The sequence below is a fragment of the Stegodyphus dumicola genome, chromosome 8 (genome assembly GCF_044657685.1).
Source record: "Stegodyphus dumicola isolate Sdum_Otavi_A_Nest chromosome 8, ASM4465768v1".
NCBI classification, from domain to species: Eukaryota; Metazoa; Arthropoda; class Arachnida; order Araneae; family Eresidae; genus Stegodyphus; species Stegodyphus dumicola.
In genome coordinates, this window is record NC_140775.1 from 12,991,911 (window position 1) to 13,006,649 (window position 14,739).

The following is a 14,739-nucleotide window of genomic DNA, read 5'->3' on the forward strand; positions in this document are numbered from 1 at the left end:
AATTGCGCGTAATCCAGAATGCATAAGCATTATAATCCATTAAAATTAAATTGCTCATCCTTAAAAATATTAAATCAAGTATAGTACCTTTAATTTTCTGCTTCTATAAAAATAGAAGAGTTATGCGTTTATTGGCTCCTAACAAAATGCGAGTGCAGTCAATTGAAACAAAATTAATAGCATGTACCGTAACGTAAAGAAGAATATAGACAGAGCGAGAAAGGAAGAGAGTGCGCGCTCCAGAAAGAAAGAGCTTTGTATGCTAATTTAATTACCTAATTGTCTTTTCCTTCTTTGGAGTTAACAGTGGCTGCTTGTTAGGTGTCTCTACTAACTGCTTCTGATTTACCAGGATTTTGAGTGTAACGTTAAAGTTATCTACGGTATTACCTCAATTAACAAAGAGTTCTGGTTTCCAAAGGGAAAGATTTACATAAATGCAAAACGTTTGAAAGACAAAACCGTATACCATTTTTTTTTTCAAATTTATTATGCACTCCGCCAACAGGCATTATTGCAAAGGGTGGGATATCCTGTGGAGGACGTTTTAAGTGAAACTGGCTTGTATCCACGTTATACACAAGGAAAAATATGAAAACGCCCATGCAGCCAGTCCACTCTCAGAGACTCGAATACTGGACCGAACTATTGGTGTTCGGCGGCTTTTAACGCTCCGTTATTGTATACCATAATGGGACAAATATAGCAGACATTCAAGAGCAAGTTTGATAACTTAAATTTTCTTAATAATTCAAATTTATAAGCTTACTTTTTCCCATGCGTGTCATTCTATATACTGTATTTACCAGTGTGTCCCCCCTCCTAGTTTTTTAGCACAAGGCTCTGAAATTGTTTTAAATATTCACGTAATTTTCTCCTTCCTCAGGAAGTTCAGAAAGGGAACTACCCTAAGTTTTAAAATAGATTCACCCCAATAGTGTTTGTTTTCATCTTAAATGATTCGCTCGTGGATTTTGGGTGCATGGGCTCTTGATGGTTCTGAAGATCATTTCTCGTGGTAAAACAGACTGAACGGTGACGAATGCGATAACAATATGAAAGATACAGAAAAACAGAAATGAAGATATATTATTAGATATCGTAATGTTCATAATACTATGCATTCTTACTAGAACGTAGGTTTTTTTTTAAAAGAAATAATATTATGATAGTTACCTGTAGTTTATCCACGACTACTTTTCATTTGTCATGTTCTTACTGTAACTGCATCTTTCAGAAATTAAACTATTCGCATAATTTCCTCCCTGACGATCTTCCGGTAGTGAAACTAGTAACAAATGGGAGAAATTATGAGAATAAATTACGGTGATTCGGGTCTTTTGATAACAAATTTAGGAAGCTACAAAACAAAAGCTGCTCGCCTTAGAAATTAATTTTGCTATCAAGTGGATACAAAGTTCTATATTATGTTTATTTGTAACTATACGCTGGAAATATTTAACAAAGATTTAAATTTATTAGGCCAAGTTAAAGCACACTAGAACCCTCCGCCTATAGCGAGGAAAGCTTAAGTGGAGGAATATTTAAAAATAATTTGGATTATTTAATTTGAGAAAAATCCACTATGCAGCATGTCATTCACTGGTGTTTGAACTCGGGTTGAACTATTAGTAATTAAAGGTCTTATTTCCTGGGCCTCTGGTGGGCCATTATTCCACGTAATATTATGGAACGTGCAGTTTTTATTGTTTAAAGCATAAAGAGTGCTGTTCAGATTGGAATATTCCCTCAACGTCCAGACTGGAATCCTTTTATTATGTTAAAATTGTTTTCATAGAATTCCTTGCCTTATTTTGAGAAATTTAGAAATATTTATCTAGATTTACAGTTTAAGGATATATAATTATAAAGCCTTTTCTTCATCCTTCCCGCATGCCTTCGTGGTGTAACGGTAGCCCACTCGGCGCCTATTCCAGAGAGGTCTAGGTTCGAGTCTTGGTGAGGGCATTCCTCATTTTTCACATCTCCTGATTTAAAAAAAAAGAATCTCTATATAATTACCTTTTGAAATCTAGTATAGGAGGATAAGTTAGGTTAGATTATTTTGATATGGAAAAGCATACAATGGCTGTCTGTCTGAAGAGGAAACCTTCGTGAAGGACTTTCTGAAGGACACGTTTTACATGAATAAAATCTCCAAAAACAAATATGTAGCCAGCCTGTTTGCCTTGGCTGAACTACCAGTATTTAACGCTCTTAATTCCTTGGCCTCTATTGGAGCTTTATAATAGAAAGTTATGAAGTCTTAGTAAAGGCACGTTCTAAATCAAAAGTTTATCGAGAACCAGATATTCAGAGATTCTAAATGTTAGCTTTAAGTTAGGTTATAAGGTATTTCTCCCACTTTCCAAGCGTCCTTCGTGGTGTAGTGGTTCTGCACACTGGGCCAGTATTCCAGAGGTCCGTGGTTCGATTCCCGGCGAAGGCGGTTGCATATTTTTCATCTTTTCTGCTTTCAATTAACCTAATGATTCTACAGTGGCGCCCGAACTAAAAGGGTTGTGGATGATGATTCTCCACACCCAGGATTTGGCGACTAGGTCCCCTAAAATCCTAGTCGCCCTTTAAAAATGGGAGTATATAAGGTATTTCTCTCACTTCCCTAGCATGCCTTCGTGGTGTAACGGTAGCACGCTGGGGCGGTATTCCAGAGGTCCGTGGTTAGATTCCCGGCGAAGGCGGTTGCTAATTTTTCTCTCTCTGGCTTCCAAAAAAAAAAAAACCTAATGACTCTACAAGGTTAGGTTATTTGAATATGGCTAAACACAAGAAAGCTATCTGTTTAAAGAAAAAACGCCTTTTTGGTGAACTTACTAAGGGAAACTGGCTCATTTATTTTTTAAATACAAAGAAAATCCTAATATCAATCAGGTAGTCAGTTCATTTGCTTGGGATTGAACCCGTACCATTAACCACTCAGTTTCTCTTAATTATCAAAACGGTTCATATTCCATGTTGTTTAAAGCATTTATAAATGCTTCAGATAGTGAAAAGGAAGAAAGTTAAGGCTGGAGAAAAAATTCCTTCGGTGCCTCACCTTAAACTTCCCCGTAAAGCACTGCTACTTCTTACTATACAGCAATGATTCTATAATTTTAAATTGAGCTAAAAAATGCAGTTAACTATTTTCGATATCTTCATTAGCTAAAAACATTCAGCTAACTCATGTTTGTAAATTTTTTTAAATGAGTATGCTAGAATTTGATTTTAAAACTCCCAGTCCGTAAATTCCTGTAATACAACCGTTTTCTTTGAAGGTGGTGTAAGTCCATTTTATATTATATGAAGATATTTAATGGTTGAAATATATTGGTATATGTTAATACGCTCATTTTATATATTTAGACATTAAATTGATGTAATAAAATAAAATTTAATAAAATTTTATGTTTAATTAAATTTTTTGTAAGTAATAATATTTAGTTAAATTTTATTCACTGGTAAAAGTAAAATAAAATTTTATGTTTTTAAAATTTAAATGTATAATGTGATCCGTTAAGTATTAATTAAAGAAATTTAGACTTTTGATGACCTCAAATGAACTTCAAAGCCCATTTTCAGCAAAATGTGAAAAATCATATATTTATGAAATATTAAATATGGGATTTCAGTTAAATCAAACCAATTTTATTTTTCTGGAATTTTATTAAATATGCATTGTTTTCACCAGAATCTGATTCCAAGATTCTTTTTTTGTTTCTATTCCTTGGGATCATTCAAGTAAAATAATAATAACAAAATATTAAAATTAATTAAAATGTAGAAGGAAATATATCAAAATAGGAGTTTATAAATACCTACTGAATAACTTTCCGATTCTAAGGTGACATTATACATTTCGAATATTATGTAATATAAATTGCTCCTCGTCCTAAAATTAATAATTAGCAATTTCAGAGGTAATCATACTTATCTACTTCAAGTTAAGTGAAAATAAGAATATATTACTAAGTCTTATAATCTAAAATAAACGAGCGAAGTAACAAAATTTCAGTGAACTAAAACATTTTAGGTCATTAACAGTGCTGCCACGCATATAAAAACGAAGCAGAGAAATTATGTAGTATAATTTTTGAATTAAATATTAAGTGTTTGTGGAAAGAGGACTTACACTACTTTCAAAGTAATTATATTTGTAATTCCATTGACTACTTAAATTTGACAAAATTATGAACATTTTGAAGAATTTTTTGGGACCTGTTTGTAGATAAAAGGCTCGTAGCAGATTGCATTCATTATTATCATTAACTAATTTTTTTTATCAAAAATATAATTACACCTTTTTCAAAGAAAACAGCTCAATGAATGATGTGCAATATGGTTTCTTTCATTTTCCCAAAATACTTAATATCTGGATTAAAGGAACTTAAGAAGTATTCATGTATAGGCATCATGTTGGTTCAGTTCCCAGTATCAATTCTGTAAACTGGATACTGTTACGTAAAGGAAAGGAAACCCAACCAAGCCGAACAAATCCCAAAATAACAGGAGGCTAGCCGAGAGAGAAAATAACTTTTAAGTTTGCAACGGAAAGAGATAGGAAAAAAAAATGTTTTCTCTTCCTAATCTCTGATTCAAGAAATGTCAAGGTTGATTTAAATAATATACTGCATGCTGAAGATCAGGTTTCTTTATACAGTTTGCAGTTGCGTAATATTAAAATTACATCATTCCAAAATAATTAATTCCAAATTTACATAAGATGTTCACGTGAAAGAAACATGTACAATATTGCTTTGCAGACGATATTTATCTTGCATAACATCTTAAATAGAAAAACATGAAATAGAAGACATTTTAGTTAAATTTCTATTTAAAAGAAGTGTAATTTTTTATAACTACTACTAGGAAAAGAACGTAACAAAATATATGCAGTATCTAATTGGAGAAGAAATAAGCCAATTTAAAATTTGTAAATTAGGAGAAGAAAAACCACCATTAGCAAAGATTTTTTGATTAAAACTTTGACGATTTCGAGATCGAACGCAGGTTCTTCTTTTTCAGGACCAAACTTTTTTTTGTGTGCAAAGGAGCAAAGTTTCATTCTTCAATAGAAAAAAAATCTGAAAAGTTTTAGATTTTAACGACGGCGTAGCAGTAAATATTTAGATTTCCGGATAGAGCGTTAAGTGTTGACATATATTTTTCTTTCTCTCTCTCTATTTTTTTTTTTCAGTATATTCTTAGTTTATCACATCAATGTTCAGTTTTCTTAGTAGGATGACTTTACAAAACTTTTTTTGTCTTTTTATTATTAACGTATTATGCTTTATTTATTTAGTATCACGTTCTTGGCGCTCATCTCATATAAAATTAGATCCAATAGCAATATCACAAAATCTTTAAAAATGGCATATCTTTAGAATTTTCGACAGAAAGTCTCCTGCCCTGGAGATAAAAATGTATTTTTCCGTACAATTTTACCACTGTTCGCCTTTAAATCGTTCAGTTCGTTAACCGAAAATTCATTAAAGCGTTACAAAATATGAAATAGTAAATAAACAAATTCAAAAATTCAAAATTCTGTCTTCCAAGTGTCCAAGTTTGGCTGGAGGACTACATTATTCAAAATTGAATGGCTATAGATACCGTCGTTTTTTACATAGATACTGTTGTTTTTTAACAGTATACATACAAAAATACTTATATTTATGCAGATTCTTCATTATTTAATTTCTTTAAATATAATGCAGAGCGATAATATTTGGTTGCAATAATTTAAAATGTGACACAACGCATTTAAGTGTTTCGATGCAAACTGCCGTTTCAAGACTGATGTCTCATTCGGGGACTAAGGTCTCCGTCCCTTTTGGGCCTTCAAAAAAAGATTAGCCTTTGTCTCTTTCAATTAGATACTCTGAAATCCAGTGGCATTTTATTTTTTATTTTGCAATTTCTTGTTTTGCCTTTGATAAAAAAAATTTTTTTTGCCTATGGAGAAGAAAGGCCTCTGTCTGAGCACCGCCGAAATTGTGAAAATTCAAATAATCTTTATAATCAAAATCCACGTCTGTTTAAGATTACTTTTGGCTTAACTTTAAATATAAACAGTATAATATTGACAAAGGGTATGTCTGTATCATGAATTTTCTTATATAAAATCATTACATTATATTCTCCCTCTTCTACATGCTTTCGTGGTGTAACGAAAGCACACTCGACGCGTATTTGTGAGGTCCAGGTTCGAGTCCCAGCGAGAGCATTGCTCATTTTTCATGCATCAAAATAAGCATAATGACACTACAATGATGCCTAATGACCAGGCAACAGTTGGCTGCCGGAAAATTCTGAAACAACGCCAAGCCGCCTGAGCTGACCAACGTAGGCGTAGGACAACCTTAACAATATCTACTACGTACCGATGACACAGCCCGAGGAGAAACTTGAGAGTACTGTTAACGGTCCCTGCCGCACCTGAACTTACCCTAGGAGAAACTTGAGAGTACCTTTAACGGTTCCTGCTGCACCTGAACGGACCACCTAAGACAGTCCTGTGAAGACAAATTATGTACTCCATCAGCCAAGTCTGTTTAAGTGTACAGTTTTTTAACCAGAACGCCGGAGGGGATGATCACAGGCAGCATAAGTTAATTTTAAAGCATATATGTTTAAAAGGAACGATTTTCATTTTGCTGTGATATTGATTCATTACGTGAAGTTATGGGGTACTATCAAAATCCAGAATAATGGAAATTACTCATAGAAGTCTCGAAAAAAGCATATAAGAGCAGAAGTAACAGCAATGGCTGTTTTTGAATGCTTGTGTCACCTGCTTATGTTTCTTATTTGAAAGGATCATATGTGATCATGGAAACCTTTGTTCAGAAGCATCAGTGCCCGAAATACTCATGGAATATTTGATACGCCTGAAGGAAACAGTTTTATGTTATGAATTTTGTTTTATGTTATACAAATTAGTGTTTCTTTTCTGTGTGAATGTAAAAATCGGGGCAAAGAAAGGACTTGCATGGAGGAATTTTCTGGTCTATAAGAATGATTTAGCTAATGTTTAGTCAACGGATTAAAACAGAAATTCTGGATCATAATACTTTCTCAGGAAATGTATGGATATATTTAAGAAATAATTATGGTTAGGTATTATTATATACAAGCGTCATGTAGTATGTAACCAAACTGAAAATATTTCATGAAAAACAATTTAAAGTATTCTTATTTGAAACTTAATATTACATGATATGAATAGAACTTTTATAAAAAAATAAGTATTCATTGATGTGTCATGATAATATTACATGACATGAATAGAACTTTTATAAAAAAAAAAATAAGTACTCATTGATGTGTCATGAAGTATGCTTGCCTCAGAAACTGTTAATCTACGCTACGATTATAAAGAAATAGTCCTTCGTAAGTTAAAAAAATATGTATTTATATGAAGAATAAAATCTTCAATAAAAATAATTCACATTACTTGTCGAGTTCGAGTTTGAAAAAAATTTCACAACATGAAAGAATTTGGCATAAATTCTATCTGAGAGTTTAGAACTGATGACGAATTATATTTCAAAATAAATATTGAATTTCCGCTTTAACGTGCCGACGGAATATATTTAAAAAGTGATTTTTAGAATCATTTCGCCAAACATCGCTGATTAAATTCTGAGAAAAAATATTAGTATGTAAGCATACTTAAAAGTATGTTTTTTACATTCCTTTCCACTTACATAATTCACACGAAAAAGTGATTTAATATATTGCTCAATAATTTATTTGATGTTAAAAAATATGAGGTTCTCTTCGCAAAGTTTTCAAATTAAGTACTTACTCCGCTGTCAGAAAAAAAAATAAATGTTCATTTAATTAAATCTCTTCGTGAATACACTGTAGCTTTTTTTCCAATGGAAAAACTGCGAATTCACTCGAGTGGCTTTCAATTTCGTTTTCTGTGGTTTTAGGATTTTCCGTAAAGCTTAAATATCACTTTTTCAGAAATTTTGTTTTTTTTTAAATGAAACATTTGATTTATAATTAAAGAAACTGCGCGTTAAACAGAATTGAAGAGAAAGTAATTTTTTGCTTTTGAAGAACTTTATGTATTATAAATTAGTTTTTACTTTAAAAATAGTAGTATTAAAATACCTTAATAATTACGTAAGTAATTTCTTTCGTGCTTCCCTCTTGCTTCCTGCCGTTGTGTAATTGATTAGTACAACTTACTAGCAAATAGCACTTTGGTGGTACGAATTCCAGCGAGAGTAAGGTTGGTTTGATGTATTTCCTGACTCAGTATAACTATTCCGTCTCTAGACTTGTACCCGAACTAAAATCAATCACTTAGTTACTAAATTTGTTTAGTTGACCGGATCTTATGCTTCTCCTCAGTTCCCTCTTAAGTGGGTGTAGAATGTTAGGAATTATTACACTGTGTTTTCTTGCTGCTTAAGAGCAAAACCAGCAAGAGTCTTGGTTTGAATCGAGGCAATACTGATTTATCGCATTTCCCAACTTTAACAAACTATAGTCTTTCTAACTGAATTCGGCCTGTTCTCCCAAATTCTCTCAAATGCAAATTTCATTCTTAATAGGTTACTACAAATATAATTAGCTACTTATGGCCACTGTTATGAATTTTGTACATATGTAAATAATCTTAGTGAAATAATATGTGAAACTGTAGCATTTTATTGTATAATATTACATGAAAATCTAAAGAAGGGAAGACTATAGGGAAAAAAACTAAGAATATAGGGTCAAGTCTATTTAAAATTGAGTAAATGGCTATCTCGGTAAATTGGAAAGATATCGTCAAGCTGGCGACGGTTTCGGCGACTAATTTTTGTCGCCAAATTCGACGTTAGATCGCCAAAAGTCGCCAAACTTAAAGAACTGTTGAGAATCTTAGAAACTTAAAGAACTTTATCTTATAAACTTAAATAATCTTAACTTAAATTAATCTTAGAAACTTAAAGAATTTTAGAAACCTGTACATTGTGCATATGATTTTGCTAATAAGGTGAATTAAATGAAATGACTACGGTATCAGATGCTATGATGAATAATACAAAAAAGAGAAAATTTCTTTGCACATTTGATACAGAATTAAGGAAATGTCTCTAAGCTACCTGTCGCAAAAGAAATAGCTTCTGCCCGCAGATATCCATGTACAATTTTATATGTGTAAACTGCGTGTCATGCACATTGCAGCAAGTTAATCAAGTCCACGCTTTGATAGCAGTTCGAGTACGCTGTCATAACAAAGGTATCGACTTGCGTGTGGTATCGAGTATACTCAAAGATGTCGAGTTGCGTGTGGTACATATGTAATATCTCAGACATGTCTTTATGAAAAAAATCGCGATGTATAACGTGAGCTGATATTAAAAAATAATTACGAAATTCCAAATCATTGGTAGTAATATGACCATGCTGTATTACACTTTTAACACTTTCTATGTAAGAGGTATGTCAAGGTTGCTATGTAGATGCCGTTTTGCCATAATTAAGACAGCGTATGTAAATTAGACTATAGGCCAGCATAATATAGCAAGGATAGCAAGGCATATATAGCAAGGCATATATAGCAGCTTGCATATATAACAAGGCATATATAGCAGCTTGCATATATAGCAAGGAATCGATTATTAGCTGATAAAATGTCATACAATAGTTGTCTTAAGAACATACAATTTTGAAATGTGTGAGTTCTAATGAAAGCTTCGATATTTTCTTCCGATTTTCAATTCTAAGTGCTTTATAACAACGTAAATAGTGGAGTATGTTTCAAAACATCATAGACGAATTTTTAAGAGTAAATAAGGCACATAAAATCAGATCATTTTTATACAGGAACATGCACCCAAGTATCATCCCAAGTACCATGTTGCAGAGCATTGCTTGCTAGAAAATGACGTTAAATCATGCCAGTGATTTATTATCATTCGTGTCATTGATATTCACATTAGTAAAGCTTTCCATTTGACCACCGTGTTCCCGATTGATTCCTTATATTGGGGCTATTTAAAAACTTACTTAAATACTTAATTATTTAAAAACCGTAAGATGTTAGATGTTTGTTTCCCTGAAACAGAGCTGGAAAGCCATAACCATATTATGCGCTCATGTTCAGGATGTAAAAATTTTACTTTAGGCCACCATAATTCATCTTCCATTTCTCCCTCTGAGGTTGTCTCAGAAACCTTGTATGCGAGAGTTTGTAGACTTGACACTAACCTCATTGCAAGAGAGGTTCGGCCTTTTTGAATATGTTCATTGATCCATGCCTCAACGTTATTAGGCGTGTATTGCAACAGCTGGAATAAGCTTTCTTTGAGAGAGTAAACATACACAAGTTTAATAAACATATTTATTTTATTCACATTCATTTATTGTTTATTCCTCTTGTACCAACAGCGTATTTATATTAAATTAGCTGTCCCGCCCCCTTTTTGTTTTGTTTTGTTAAAAATTTGCTTACATGCCTGAACTACCCTTCGATTTACGAATCGCCATAATTCATTGCTTTGAATTATCTAGCATCTACATAATATTATGTCAGAAAAGATGAAAGAATTAAATTAATACATTGCCCAAAACCTCCGCACTTCAGAATGGAAATGGAAACCTGTGTCCTCCTAATTATTTTCAGATTTTAATTAACGAAACGTAGTGCTCTTTATCCTTCTATACTTTTGAACTTCCTCCTCGCATATTAAAGAACACTGTGTAAGACAATTTTGAACCCTATACCGAAATCGACGAACCAATTGATCAGCCATCTGCTCAGCATATGCAGCCATAAAGATGATGGCATGAGGATTAACTGCGCTTATATTACTGGAAATTTGGTTAACCTCGTCAACGAGACACACTGGTCCTTTGTTGAACATGTGAAGTAATACAATAACGAAGTAAGGAAAGAGAACATATTCAAGATATACGACTTCTATAATATAATTTTCTCTTGCTCTATACAAATGTAAGTAGGGTAATGTCATAATTATTACTTGCTCTTAGATACTTACTAATTCACTCATATTTAATTATTTATTAATTACCGTGTCTTCGTTTTCAGTAAAATACTTCATAATTTGTTGAAGTATTAGCACACACTTTGTATAGTAGAATAAATCTTCCACTGGAATTGTTGTTGCAAATCCTGGTATATGCTTTGCTCTAATAATTGAAAATAATGAACAGTGCAAAATGTAATATTTGGCATCTGCTAGATGTGTTGGTGTTCACCCATATCTCACATTTCTTCTTAAAAATTGGTCGAAATAAGATGGAAACTTTCTATGATTTGTTGGTAGTTGAACGAGCTAATTTGTTTTTATTTTTTTAGGATATTTGTGAGAAGTATTCGTGAATTAATCTTCCTGTTTCTGCCTCATCCCACCTTCTTTGCCATTATTAAAATTTATTTAGAAATATTCTTGATTGTAGATCTTGAAATAGGAAAATGGATATCAATCACACCAGCGCCGAGTAGTAAAGGTCCCTGAATACTGGTAGTTCGGTTCGAGGTTCGAATCCCGCAAATGAGCTGGCTATATGGGCGTTTTCGGGTTTTCCCCCATATGTAACTTGTTAATACTCTTATAAAGTTCTCCAAGAAGGCATCCCTTCGTTCCGTAGAGCCTTAGGGCGGAACACGTAAATAATAATCACGACGTTTAATTCTTACCTTCTCTATCAGCAGCTTCATTCCCTATTACACATTATGTCCCTACATCCAGATTAAGTTAATAGGACGAGTATTCATTTCTCCATATTTATTATTTCCTGAAAAAGCTTGAATAAGTAAAGATGTTTTCTGCGTAGAACATAACGCCTTTAAAGAGCTTTGGCTGTCTGTAATGCTTGCATATTGTGACTTTTGAGAAATGCATTTAACCATAAAAAGGCTTCCTTCAAAACTATTGTTTCAGCTTCGTAAATTGTGCTTGAATCATTTATTTTGGTAAGCCATAAGTGCAGCTCCAACGTTATCTTGGATCATTGATCCATCTGTAAAAAATTCTATTCGGTCTTCATATGCCATATGATTTTTGTGAATTTATTTGGATCAACTATAGTTTAGAACAAGTAATAAATTACTCAAAAAATTGCTAAAAAATGGAGATTTCTTTTATTGGGCATTTTTTAAACTGCAACTTTCCGATGTTTTGTTTTCACTGTCAGTGACGTTGTAGATAACATTGCAATTCCCACAAATTCAAAAACTCCTAAAAGAATTTAGCTTTTAAAACAAGTTTGATTTATGCTGAGTGATAAAAATTCTGACAATAAGTTTGCAACAATAGTTTAAGCCATATAAAACCTATAATTAATAAATAAGTGAATACAATAACCCATTATTTGTATCTGTCTTAAGGAAAAGTCATTAGAAGGTGTGCTTGCATAAAAAATCTTTACTGTCTTGTGATAATCTAAACAAATTATTGAAGAGTCATCTTCAGGACTCAAGGTCAATTTTCCTTAATCACGATCTTTCAAACATAATTACTAATATCCATCGTTACGAAACTTAGAAGGATTAAAATAATTCTTCCTTTTTTATTATTACAATTTTTCAAGCACAGATCGACAATAGAATCACCACACACCCGAGTTCTTTATTAGACCAGCAAGGTCGAGGAGAACTCTAAAAGGATGATTATACAGATGACCAACAGCCAAGCTGGAAAAAATTTCCCATTCTTCTGCCAACTTTCCTAGACATCTAGACAAAAACCTTGAAACTGGTAGAATAAAAGCCAAAAGGAAGTTATTAGAAAAGGGATGATATGCATAGTTGGAAGTGGTGTTGCAAGAAATATTTGCATCACCTTTAAATGTAAAGTGAATTGGATGGTTAAAGTACTCAACGTAAACGGGACACAATTCGGGTCCATTGTCCAAGTATCAATTTCCAACTTCCGTTAGTGCTTCATCATTTAAGAAATCTTTTTATTTTCTTATTGCGATTGTTTTATGGGTTGTTCTGGTTGTTATACACCTTTCTCACAGATGTGGGAGTCTGAATAAATGAATTAAAGGTATGGAAAATCCTTTTGTTTCAATGAAGTGGATTTAATGAAGGGAAAGAAAAAGAGAAAACAAAATTCTCTTGTGTATTTACCAGCAAATTGTTTAATCACGTCGTAAGTCAATAAACTGTTACGTAAGACCTTAAGCAGGTGTAGGTTAGGCGTAACTAAAATTTGCACTTGAATGGAATACTTCTTTTATAGGCTTCTCCAGCATGTAAATTTGACGAAGTCTGCATATACCTAGGCACGCCTATCTACTTTTTTTTTCTCTAAGGGCATTAAACTATTATTGTCTTATTTTAAATAATAATATTTGTTATATTCACTGGGAATATCTCAGCTTTGAAGATAAATTACAGAGAAAAGTAAGTATTTATGTTCAAAGTGGCCATATGAACACATGATGATTCAAAATTGTCCTGGTGATTTTAAGGGCAATTACACCATAACGAGAAGGATCAGATGGAACTGTTAATGATATTAGAAATGGACAAGATCTTTCGAAATCATACTAACTCTTCATTTATCACATTTCATGTTGTATCCGATGGATATCTTATATCAATATCGCCTGATCTAATTGCGAGGTAATCTTGAAAATGCTTTTTCCGTGTTGTGTTGAATTTCAGGTAACAAAAAAAAGGTTCTCACTCGCCTGCAAGGCCCTGGAAAGTCAGGGAAGTTAAAAATGGTCAACGAATTTCAGGATAATTCACTTGTGCCTTTATTTTTATGTTAAAAAATAGTTGATTTGGGAGCCTCAAAAGTATAAAATATAATTTTTTAGGAAAAAATAATTTTACTAATAATAATTTGATAATTATAAATAATAAATTATAATTATAATTAGTGATAATAATAATAATTTAATAATTATAATTAGCAAAAATGGCTTATTTAAAAAATATACTAATAATAATTTAATAATTAAAATTAGTAAAAATGGCTTATTTTAAAAACAATCTAATTTTTTAAGGAAAAATAATTAGATTATTTTAAAAATAAGTCATTTTTACTACACATCATTCCAGAAAAATAATTAGCTAAAAATAAGGATTTCTTTACCCGCGGTGTCCCCTGCAGTACACTATTTAATTTTTTGTCAGCGACGAAGAGGGTATTTTATTTTTGTTTTATTTGAAACATTTTAATATTTGAACATAAAATAAACTAAAAATAGAAAGTCAAGGATATCGAAACGAGTGCGCAAAATTTTAACGATCATAAACAACATAGATACTTTATGAAATAAAAAATATATACTATTAGAAACGTACAAAGTATTAAACTTCTTAAATATTAAAAATTTCTTGTTTTAAATAAAAAGCCTACAAGCACAGTTGCCTATTTCAAAAGAGCATGATCAAATAATTGCTGCAGTCTGTGTTTCGAAATATTTTACCTCATATTTGAAGCAATGTTTACAATCCATAGTTCTTCCCACCTGCTAGCTTACCACCTGTTAATCAGCTGTTGTTCATTCTCCTTGCTAGAAAAGTAATTGTTCTGTCAGTTGCATCTGAGAAAAGTAAAAGCTTATCAGAAATGAATAATGTAATTTAGGAATGTAGTTGTATGTTATAAAAAAATTAATTTACTAATCAAACGCTTTTTTCAAACTAGTGTAATTCTTATCTCTTCAATTTAATTTAAAACTTCCTAAAAGTAATATTTATTATAAATGATCTATTGTTTTTAACACATTTCTTTTTCAAAATAAGCAGCT

The 14,739-nt window shown here is 32.0% G+C and overlaps 1 protein-coding gene and 1 long non-coding RNA gene across 2 annotated transcripts in view; one reads left to right on the forward strand and one right to left on the reverse strand.

Moving 5' to 3' along the window:
• LOC118184979 (neprilysin-2-like) overlaps positions 1–14,739 on the forward strand; it is a 225,052-nt gene that overhangs the window by 38,889 nt on the left and 171,424 nt on the right. The window lies entirely within an intron of this gene.
• LOC118184980 (uncharacterized) overlaps positions 1–14,739 on the reverse strand; it is a 118,654-nt gene that overhangs the window by 8,997 nt on the left and 94,918 nt on the right. The window contains exon 2 of the long non-coding RNA XR_004757515.2: positions 1,177–1,288. This is a non-coding gene — a long non-coding RNA (uncharacterized LOC118184980). The remainder of the gene's footprint in view (positions 1–1,176; positions 1,289–14,739) is intronic.